Source organism: Cetorhinus maximus, chromosome 15 (assembly GCF_964194155.1).
Source record: "Cetorhinus maximus chromosome 15, sCetMax3.hap1.1, whole genome shotgun sequence".
In the NCBI taxonomy this organism is placed as follows: Eukaryota; Metazoa; Chordata; class Chondrichthyes; order Lamniformes; family Cetorhinidae; genus Cetorhinus; species Cetorhinus maximus.
Window position 1 is genome coordinate 27,135,386 of NC_135893.1, and position 11,392 is coordinate 27,146,777.

The 11,392-nt window shown below is 44.9% G+C and overlaps 1 protein-coding gene across 1 annotated transcript in view; it reads right to left on the reverse strand.

The window, feature by feature from the left end:
• Nucleotides 1-11,179, reverse strand: part of LOC144690565 (rho guanine nucleotide exchange factor 10-like protein) — a 173,129-nt gene extending 161,950 nt beyond the window's left edge. The window contains exon 1 of the mRNA XM_078558178.1: nt 10,845-11,179. The gene's annotated coding sequence lies outside the window, so the exon portion shown is untranslated. The remainder of the gene's footprint in view (nt 1-10,844) is intronic.
• Between the last annotated feature and the right edge of the window lie 213 nt (nt 11,180-11,392).

Genomic DNA, 11,392 nt, shown 5'->3' on the forward strand with positions numbered 1-11,392 from the left:
CCGTATGACTCTTCTTCAGAACTAAAGAGAAGTAAAAATAGTGAAATATATACTGTTTAAGGGGGGGTGGGACAGGTGAAGCTGGATAGAAGGCCAGTGATAGGTGGAAGCAAAGGGGAGATTGCAAAAGATGTCATAAACAAAAGGTCGAAGGGGTGTTGATGGTGGTGATACTGACCCAAGGAGGTGCTAATGGTGACATTAAGAGTGGAAAGCAGGATGAGCAAGTGACAGATGGCCCTAGTGGGGATGGGGTGGGGGTAGGGGAAGGTGTGGGAAAAAAGATCGAAATAGGCTAAAAGGTGGGGATGAAACACTGAATAAAAATGGAAATAAATTTTTTAAATAATAATAATAAAAATAGGTGGGAAATATATATGTATATATATAAATTAAAAAGTAAATATTTGAAAAAAGGGGATCAAAAAAGGGTGAGAATAGAGGAGAGAGTTCATGGCCTGAAGTTGTTGAACTCAATGCTAAGTCTGGAAGGCTGTAAAGTGCCTAATTGGAAGATGAGGTGCTGTTCCTCCAGTTTGCGTTGAGCTTCACTGGAACATTGCAGCAGGCCAAGGATAGGCATGTGGGCATGAGAGCAGGGTGGTATGATGAAATGGCAAGTGACAGGAAGGTCTGGGTCATGCTTGCAGACAGACTGAAGGTGTCCTGCAAAGCTGTCACCCAGTCTGCATTTGGTCTCTCCAATGTAGAAGAGACCGCTTTGGGACAGCGAATGCAGTGGACCAAATTGAGGAAAGTGCAAGTGAAATGCTGCTTCATCTGAAAGGAGTGTTTGGGCCCTTGGATGGTGAGGAGAGGGGAAGTAAAGGGGCAGGTGTTGCACCTTCTGTGATTGCATGGGAAGGTGCTGTTGAAGGGGGTTGAGGTGTTGGGGGTGATGGAGGAGTGGACCAGGATGTCCTGGAGGGAATGGTCCCTACGGAATGCCGACGGGGGGGGTGAAGGGAAGATGTGTTTAGTGGTGGCATCATGCTGGAGTTGGCGGAAATGGCAGAGGATGATCATTTGAATGCGGAGGATGGTGGGGTGAAAAGTGGGGACAAGGGGGCCCCTATCACGGTTCTGGGAGGGAGGGTAAGGTGTGAGGGCAGAGGCGTGGGAACTGGGTCAGACACGGTTGAGGGCCCCGTCAACCACCGTGGGTGGGAAACCTCGGTTAAGGAAGAAGGAAGACATGTCAGAAGAACTGTTTTGGAAAGTGGTATCATCGGAACAAATGTGATGGAGGCTCTGATGCCCTAGATCATGTCAATAATTTCCAGTTCCCTGGCCTCAACCGCCTCCTCTTCACCATGAATGTCCAATCCCTCTACACCTCCATCCCCCACCAGGATGGTCTGAGGGCTCTCCGTTTCTTCCTTGAACAGAGGCCCGAACAATCCCTATCCACCACTACTTTCCTCCGTCTGGCTGAACTTGTTCTCTCACTGAACAATTTCTCCTTAAACTCGTCTCACTTCCTCCAAATAAAAGGTGTGGCTATGGGTACCCGCATGGGCCCCAGCTATGCCTGTCTCTTTATGGGGTATGTGGAACATTCCTTGTTCCAGTCCTACTCCGGCCCCCTCCCACAACTCTTTCTCCAGTACATCGACGACTGCTTCGGTGCTGCTTCATGCTCTCATCTGGACCTGGAAAAATGTATTAATTTTGCTTCCAATTTCCACCCCTCCATTACTTTCACATGGTCCAGCACTGACACTTCCCTTCCCTTGCCTAACCTCTCTGTCTCAATTTCTGGTGATAGACTGTCCACCAATATTCATTACAAGCCCACCGACTCCCACAGCTACCTCGACTACAGCTCCTCACACCCCAATTCCTGTAAGGACTCCATCCCATTCTCTCAGTCCCTTTGCCTCCACCGCATTTGTTCCGATGATGCCACTTTCCAAAACGGTGCTTCTGACATGTCTTCCTTCTTCCGTAACCAAGCTTTCCCACATACGGTGGATGACAGGGCCCTCAACCGTGTCTGACCCATCTCCCGTGCCTCTGCCCTAACACCTTCCTCTCCTCCCAGAACCATGATAGGGTCCCCCTTGTCCTCACTTTTCACCCCACCAGCCCCTGCATTCAAAGGATCATTCCAGCATGATGCCACCACCAAACACATCTTCCTTTCACCACCCCCCTCCCCCCATCGGCATTCTGTCGGGACCGTTCCCTTTGGGATACCCAGGTCCACTCCTCCATCGCCCCCAACACCTCATCTCCCTCCCACGGCACCTCCCCATGCAATCGCAGAAGGTGCAACACTTGCCCCTTTACTTCCCCCCTCCTCACCGCCCAAGGGCCCAAACACTCCTTTCAAGTGAAGCAGTGATTCACTTGCACTTCCCTTAATTTGGTCTACCGCATTCGCTGCTCCCAATGTGGTCTCTTCTACATTGGAGAGACCAAACGCAGACTGGATGACTGCTTTGCGGAACACCTTCAGTCTGTCTGCAAGTATGACCCAGACCTCCCTGCTGCTTGCCATTTCAACACTCCACCCTGCTCTCATGCCCACATGACCGTCCTTGGCCTGCTGCGTTGTTCCAGTGAAGCTCAACGCAAACTGGAGGAACAGCACCTCATCTTCCGATTAGGCACTTACAGCCTTCCGGACTTAACATTGAGTTCAACAACTTCATATTGTGATCTCTTTCCTCCATCCTCACCCCTTTTTTCAAATATTTATTTTTTAATTTTTATGTATATATTTTTTTCCCACCTATTTTTATTATTTTTTTTAAAAAAATTATTTCCATTTTTATTCAGTGTTTTATCCCCACCTTTTAGCCTATGTCGATCTTTTTTCCCCCACACCATCCCCTCCCCCCACCCCACCACCACTAGGGCCATCTGTCACTTGCTCATTCTGCTTTCTACTCTTAATGTCACCATTAGCACCTCCTTGAGCCAGTATCACCACCATCAACACCCCTTCGACCTCTTGTTTACAACATCTTTTGCAATCTCTCCTTTGCCTCCACCTATCACTGGCCTTCTATCCAGCTTCACCCGTCCCACCCCCCTTAAACAGTATATATTTCACTATTTTGATTTCTCTTTAGTTCTGAAGAAGAGTCATACGGACTTGAAACATTAACTCTGTCTTTCTCTCCACAGATGCTCTCAGGCCTGCTGAGGTTTTCCAGCGCTTTTTGTTCTTATTTCAGATTTCCAGCAGCCGCAGTACTTTGCCTTTGTCCTTTCACAAAACTGCTTCCTCGGCCTAATCATATTGTGATTTTCCAAGAGCCCTGTTACCACATCTTTATTAAAGCTCAGCATTTTCCCAACAATTGATGCCAGGCTAACTGGCCTATAGTTCCTTGTTTTCTTTCTCCCTCTTTTCTTGAAAAGCGGGGGTACATTTACTAACTTCCAATCCATTGGGACCATTGTAGAATCTAAGGAATTGTTGAAGACCAATGTGTCCAACTCATTCAAAACCTCAGGGTGTGGACCATCAGGTCCAAGGGATTTGTCAGGTTTGTTCCATTAATTTCCCCAGTGATTTTTTTTAAAACCAGAATTAATTACCTTTAGTTCCTCACTCTCATTGGATCTTTGGTTCTCCACAATGTCAGATGTGTTCTTCGTGTCTTCTACTTTGAAGACAGACAAAAAATTTTTGACTAATGTCTCTGCCATTTTCTTATTACCCATTATAATTTCTCCTATCTCTGTCTCTAAGGAAGTCATGTTTAACCTCTTCCTTTTCACATACATGTAAAAACTCTTACAAACTTGGGCTGATAAGTAGCCAGTAATATTCACAACATACAATTTGCAGCAATGATCACCAACAACAAGAGACAATCTAACCATCTCCCATGACACTCAACAGCATTTGCATTGGTGAATCCCTTCCATCAACATTCCAGGGATTACCATTGGTCCGAACTTTAGTGGACCAGCCACATAAACACTGTGGCTACAGGAGCAGGCTAGAGGCTGGGGATTCTGCAGCAAATAACGCACCTCCTGACCACCACCCCGCACCCCCCCCCCCCACCCCCACCACCCCACCACCACCTCCCCAAAAGCCTGTCAATCATCTACAAGGCACAAATCAGGAGTGTGATGGAATACTCTTCACTTGGCTGGAGAGGTGCAGCTTTAACAACGCTCAAGGGGCTCAACATTACACAATGGCAGCAGTAGATACCATCTACAAGGTGCACTGCAAAAATTCTCCAAGGCTTTCTCAACAGTATCTCCCAAACCTGTGACTTCCACCATCTAGAAGGACAAGGGCAGCAAGCAGACCGTTTGCAAGTTCCTCTATATTTGCATTCTTTCACTGTTGCTGGATCAAAATCTTGGAACTCCAAACCCAACAGCACAATGGATGTATCTACACCACAATGACTGCAGTGGTTCAAGAAGGTGGTTCACCACCACCTTTGCAAGGGTAATTAGAGATGAACCATAATTGCTGGCTTTGCCAGTGCTGCCCATATCCCATGAACAAATAAAAATATCTGCTTTTATATTTCTTGCCAGTTTACTTCAATAGTCTATTTTCTCCTTCTGTATCCATTTATTGGTCATCCTTTGCTGATGTTTTAAACCTTCCCAATCCTCAGGCTTCCTACTCTTTTTGGAAGCATTGTAAGCTCTTCTTTTAATCATATACCATCCTTAACTGCTCTAGTTAACCATAGCTGTGCCATATTTCCAATGGAGTTTTTATTCCTCAAGCAAATGCATATTCATAGAAAATTCTGAATTATTCCTTTAAGTATTTGCCCTTGCTTATCTACTATCATATCTTTTACTCCAATGTCCCAACCTATGTCAGTCAACTTGCCTCTCATAACACCATTATTGGCTTTACTTAAATTTAAGACTCCAGTTTCGGACTCAACCACATGACTCTCAAACTTAATATGAGATTCTACCACATTATGGTCGCTCTTCGCCAGAAGATCCCTCACAAAAGATTGCTAATTAACTCTGTTTCATTACACAAGACATGATCTAAAATTGTTTGTTCCCTAGATGGTTCTTTGACATATTGTTCTCCTAAGGTTTGCAGACAAACATCTCATGGGACTTTGTGTTTAACTGGGGCCATTAGGTCTGTTTTCCATGCTTAGCCAACATCCAGTACAAGTAGAATGGCAATGATGTTGGTGCAGCATCTCAGCATGACAATATGTGTGAGCCTCCTCTGGTACCCACATGTGGCAGAAAGGAAACAGGACCAGGCTGCCTACGCAGCACCACAAAAAACACAGCCAACCTCTGAGGAGACAACAACCTTCTTAGTTATAGGAAGCTCCTATTACAAAATAGTACCCAGCACACTTGCCACTGTGGCAACACCTAAGAGACACACAACAATAAGGTTTATGAAGGTGGATTTTCCTTTACTCCCTCCCCCAGGGGAATGCACAGTTTTCTAGGATAAAGGCCAGCAAAGGGGATGCAGACCCATCACATGGTGACATAACTTGTTTCCAGAGGCACTGCTAACCAAAGTTCAGGTGACCAGCCAAATGCTTGAAGATGAGCATTGTTTAAACTTATTTAAAACACCCTTAGTATTTAAATGTTCAATTAGAACAAGGTCCTGTCCTCTGTGCCCCAAGTTACCAGCATTAGGTCCTACTAGGAGCTTCCCTGAACCATCCAAATGGGCTAACAACAGAGGAAAAGGAGTAGACTATTTAGTCCGTCACACCAATTCCACCATTCAATGAGATAATGATTGATCTGCAACCCAACTGCACATACCATTTATCCCATTTCTCTTAGAAGATTTTTTTGGTTTATAAAAATCTCTCAGATTCAAAATTAACAATTGATCTAGCATCAACTGCCATTTGCAGAAGAGCATTCCAAGCCTCTACTGCCATTTGCAGAACTGTTTCTTTATTTTATTCCTAAAAGGTCTGGCTCGAAGTTTTAGATTATGGTCTCTGGTCCTAGGCTCGACAGAAATAGGCTATGTGAATGGTCCAAGGCATGTCTATGTTAGGATGGGGGTGGGGAGAGGGGACAGGAAAATCTTCTCTACGATTTCATACTTTGCACATTGGCACCAAAGGAAACCCACTTCTATAAGAGCCAGGAACACTCAATATGCATTTTCACTGAAGCAAGTTAAATTATGGTAAGACTAAAGATGTTTGTACATGCAAACACTATGTTTGCCAAAGTTTGGAACTAGCTTTAATCAGATGGCATGAATGAGAGCTTGGTGACTTGTTGCGCACAGGAAAGGACTTGGAGGTGGAGTGCCTTAAAATGAAAGCATTGTAGCAGCTCCCAGGGAAGGGGTCATTCATTTGAATTATGCAGTGTTGCAAATCAGCTGCCCATTGAAAGAGTGCAATCTTTTATCATAGGCAGTGACATTGAGCAGAGAAGCGCTTGGGGACATGTGGGAGCAAACTATGACTCCTTGCCCTTTCATGACACTGTAAACTGTGTATGGAATAAATATGAACTTGTTTGCTTTAGCAAACTGCATCCATGATTTGCTTAGTGAATATGTGCAAATGTTAGTGCAAAGGGCAGCCTGAAATGATTCCATTGCATCAAAGTTAAGGGGTGATCTTAACAGCCTCCAGCAATGCCGTGCCTCTAGCGGAGGTGAGTTATAGACTCACTTACTGCATGTGGCATAAATCATTGATGGCTTCCTTGATAAAGCCCCTGATTCATTAAAATAAAACACATGGTATGTGTGTCTGGTGTGAGGTGCTAGCAAGTGAGTGTCGTGCCGTATTGCCGAATCAGTCAGAAATTTCTCCATTGCTCTTCAATTTCTAAAATGCCAAGATACAGAGAAATTCTCAATAGAAATGGCACTTTGTACCCTTTGTGAGCAGGCAGGCATGGGGATGAGGGAAACAGCAGCCTCACAGCAAATGGCACAAAGGAGATGTCAAGATGTTGGCAACAGCTGAAAACCAAAATAATCCTACAGAAATGAGGGAGAAATAAACTTTAATGAGACATGCACATTGATGCTGGTCTACTTAAATTCTCTTATGCAATCTCCCTAGTGCCTAGCAACCTACAAGCACCATATAAATTGTGTTGGGAAACCGGGGGAACCCTATAAAATGTCAGTGTCAGTCTTAAAGCTTTGCATCCAGAACTTATAAATTGCAATACATTTGCTCCATCAGTTTCTTTTTAAATTGAAAATTCTAGGTAGGATAAGAGGGTAGGATAACTTCCTACAAACAAATCTCCTTTGTGAACCCTCAATCCAGGCTAATCATGGACATCAGGAGGAACAAGAGAAGGTAGCTCATGGGGCAAGGACCATAGCATTATTAATAAAATAGTTAGATGCTTTTTTCAAATTCATTCATGGGATGCGGGTGTCACTGGCTGGGCCAGCAGTTATTGCCCTCCCGAATTGTCCTTGAGAAGGTGACAGTGTGCTGCCTTCTTGAACCACCACAGTCCATGTATTGTAGAAACACCCACAGTGCTGTTAGGAAGGGAGTTCCAGGATTTTGACCCAGCAACAATGAAGGAACAGTGATACAGTTCCAAGTCAGGATGGTATGTGATCTGGAGGGGAGGTGGTGTTGTTCCCATGCATCTGCTGCCTTTGTCCATCTAGGTAGTAGAGGTTGCGGGTTTGGAAGGTGCTGTCAAAGGAGCCTTGGTGAGTTGCTGCAATGCATCTTGTAGATGGTACACACTGCTGCCACTGTGCATCAGTGGCGGAGGGAATGAATGTTTAAGGTGGTGGATGAGATGCCAACCAAACAGGGTGCTTTGTCCTGGATGGTGTCGAGCTTCTTCAGTGGTGTTGGAGCTGCCCTCATCCAGGCAAGTGGAGAGTATTGTATCTTGCTCCTGATTTGTGCCTTGCAGATGGTGGACAAGCTTTGGAGAGTCAGGAGGTGAGTTAATCTCCCCATAGCATTCCCAGTGTCTGACCTGTTCTTTTAGTCACAGTATTTATATGGCTGGTCCAGTTCAGTTTCTGGTCAACGTTAACCCGCAGGATGTTGATAGTTGGATGCGAAACAAGGAAGAAAAATACTTATCTTGAATAACAGGATAGTAAAAAATTGGTATTACTATAATCCCAGGTTAATAACACTGTATGACTTCATCTGAAAAAAGAGATTAACTGGTCATTATCACATTCCTGCTTGTAGGAGTTTGCTGTGTGCAAATTGGCTGCCACGTTTCCTACATTATAACAGTGACTACACTTCAAAAATTGTACTTCATTGGCTGCAAATTGCTTTGAGATACCCAGTGGTCATGAAAAGTGTGATATTAATGCATGTCTTTCTTTTTTCATCAAATGCCTTTTGAAATTCTATATAAATGCCAGCTGCACCACCTTTATCAACCCTCTCTGTTACATCACCAAAGAACTCAATCAGGTTACTCAGACATGATTTACCTCTAAATGAATCCATGCTGGCTGTCTCTCATTAACCCAAGTCAGAATGAATTTTGTCCTGGACAATGGTTTCTAGTAGCTTTCCCATCACAAACTGACTGATCTGTACTTAACGGTTTATCCCTCTCCCCAATTTTTGAATAACATTTGCAATCCTCCAGTCTCCAGTTCCACAAGGAACAGACATTTTTCAGGACTTAGAATAAATGGCCATCTTTTACGCATGAACCAAGGTGGCGATTGCTGGCTTGCTATTCCACAGTGATGGCATACCAACCAATGCTTGCTCAATATCCATAGGAGTATTTTCCACCTGGATTTGCTGGAGACTACTCAAGGGTGGGAACTGTGGCTGATATGTTTCCCTTCGATGCCATGCCCAATTGTAGCAATCATACATTGCAGCAGATGAGACTTTCCTTATCTGAACGATGCAGTTACATACTGACCATTAGCCAACTGGGCTATTGGGGAAGCTCCTTTTTATTTTAGAACCAATACTCAACATTAAAACAAGTCTATTAATCACCACACCACTCTCAATCCCAAGCTACAGCAAAGGCGAAAAGCATTAACATAATGGATTAGTTTTAGTTACTGCTCATTCAGATCCTCTGCACTGTCTTCCCACTGATGTCACATCAGGCTTCTTCACTGGTGGCCAATCATATTTTGGAACACTTTGTGAGATCCTGACTGCATCAGCTGAGCTTGAAAGCATACTGTTGAGCTATTCAGGACTCTTGTTATTGAACAGCAGATAGATCCTTTGGAGTATTTGTGAGTTAACTAATATTAACAAAGGAAGGAAACAACTTGGGGGAGCAGTGCACTGGAAAAACAAAGTGTACATTCACTTAACCGGCTGGCAAAATGCACTGCCTGCTCTAGCGCTTAGCACTAAAAACCAGGAAAATCCCAAATTCGCTCTCTACTCAGGGCTGACTTTACTGAGGTGGTAGTAGAAAGACTACAATGTGCCTCAGTGCCCAGGTGGAGAAGGAACAGTGAACCATGCAGTAGTATGCTTCCCTAACCCTAGATACTCTATACCCTGATATCATGCTCAAATAGTCATTCATTGACATGCAAGTATATAAATGGTGAAATGAATAACTGGTAGGTTGTTTGACCATAAGCCCCAACCTATCCCTACCTGACAGTCACACATAGGAATTTTCAGCAGGGAGTGAACTGGCCACTTATTTCCCTCACCAGCACTGGGGCAACTTAAGCCCACTGTAAAAACCCGAAAGCCAAACCAGTGAGAACAGTTAACCTATCACAGACCGATAATTGAACTTGTGACCTTCCTAACCCCATGTAGCACAATACCACATTAGGCATTGCCTTACTGAGCCCAGGGACAGACCCTCATTTCTGTTACCTGGGTTATCTTTCCAACAGCTGTGTGTGTGTAGCACCCAGTTTTAATTCCTGATCTATACTGAGTTCGCAGCCCTTAAATATGGCAGCAACTGAGGCACAACAATTGGCCTTAGTTACCCTTTATTGGGAAAGAAAAAATAAATCAGCTATGTTATTGCAGACCAGAAACTCCTGCTGAAAAGTGAACTAATGCACACGGAGTGGGGGGGGGAGAACAGGTTCGACCCACCTCATCGTCAAATAGTCAACGTCTAGGCTTACGCATTGAGAATAATCACTTGGACAACCAGCACGAATCAGGCCAGTAAAAAGACATTGGCGATGGAAGAAAAACTTTGGAAAAATTCCCAACTCCCAGTCTGATGCCACATTCCTCAGTATTTTGAGAGTGTGAGGTTGGTGCATCCTCAACACGTTGTTGCAATGACAGTGGGCCTGTGAGTCATGTCAAAAACAGTAAAATATGTCTGGCATGGACCCAGCAGAGGCCAGAAATGGAGCAGAGAAGAGGCACTAAACTTTGTCCAGCTCAGCCAAGCCGTGAGTTTGAACCGATTCCCTCAGACCCTCTCCACTTGACACCAGCACTGCCTTCCCAAACCCATGTCACATAACGTGAGAAACGCTCGGGCTTCCAGGTAAATAAAGTGAACTCCAATCGTTCCCCCAGCGAACAAACTCCTCCCACTTCATCCCAAATCGCACGGATACACACCCAAAAGAGCTGCTGTCACCCGGAATTGGTATTTTGCAGCCGTTCAATCAGAATTCTCCAGCCACCAATCCCCTACCCTCACCCCCACCCCCCGTCCTTTCCAACACCTTAGCGCAATTTTATTATTTTGAATATAAATTGAACTTGCTTGTTATTTCCTGGTGTGGTTGCCTCTCTATCTCCCAGCCTCCCCATGCCAATAGGACTGAGGTCTCCTTTGCTGGCTCCACTAGGTCCCATTGTCACATACTGGTTGGCAACGCGACTATGAGTGCCTGATGAACGTAGTGTTTGTTGTGCTGCATCTTCGGTGCAGAAACACACTTCCCCACTTACCCGGTTATGTCTTTGTTGCCATGTACAAAGAGCTGGAGACGGCACTGGTTCTGCGGGACTGATATTAACTCGCAGGGGTGGAAACATAAAGCCTCACTGGTCATAGTCTCTGCATCAGAACGTTTTCCATGCCATATTTAGTCGACACAGCCATCAGAAAAGAAATCCTTCAAAAATAATGCTGGCATGTCTGCAGACTCCCAGAAGAAGCAAGCAGGGCTCAGTCACTAGGTCTCTTTCTCTCTCTCTCTCTCAGCCTCTCCTTCCCTTTCTGATCAATAGAAGCGGCTCAGATCCTGCACAGAGCTGGGCATTCATACAACCAATGGGATCGCTCAAAGTTGCTCCGCAATCCTCAAGGGCGCTTCAGTCTTGCAGCAATGAATATTTATCAGCTTGCGCGCTGTACTCTGAACGGCCAGCAGCTGGAATAAACTACTTTGCCTCCTACATGAGCTTTCTGCAGCTCAAACCTCATACCAGCTTTGCGGAATTTTCCAGGGAAAGAAACAACAATCAACACGTCGGGAAAACTGGGTGGGAGTTGG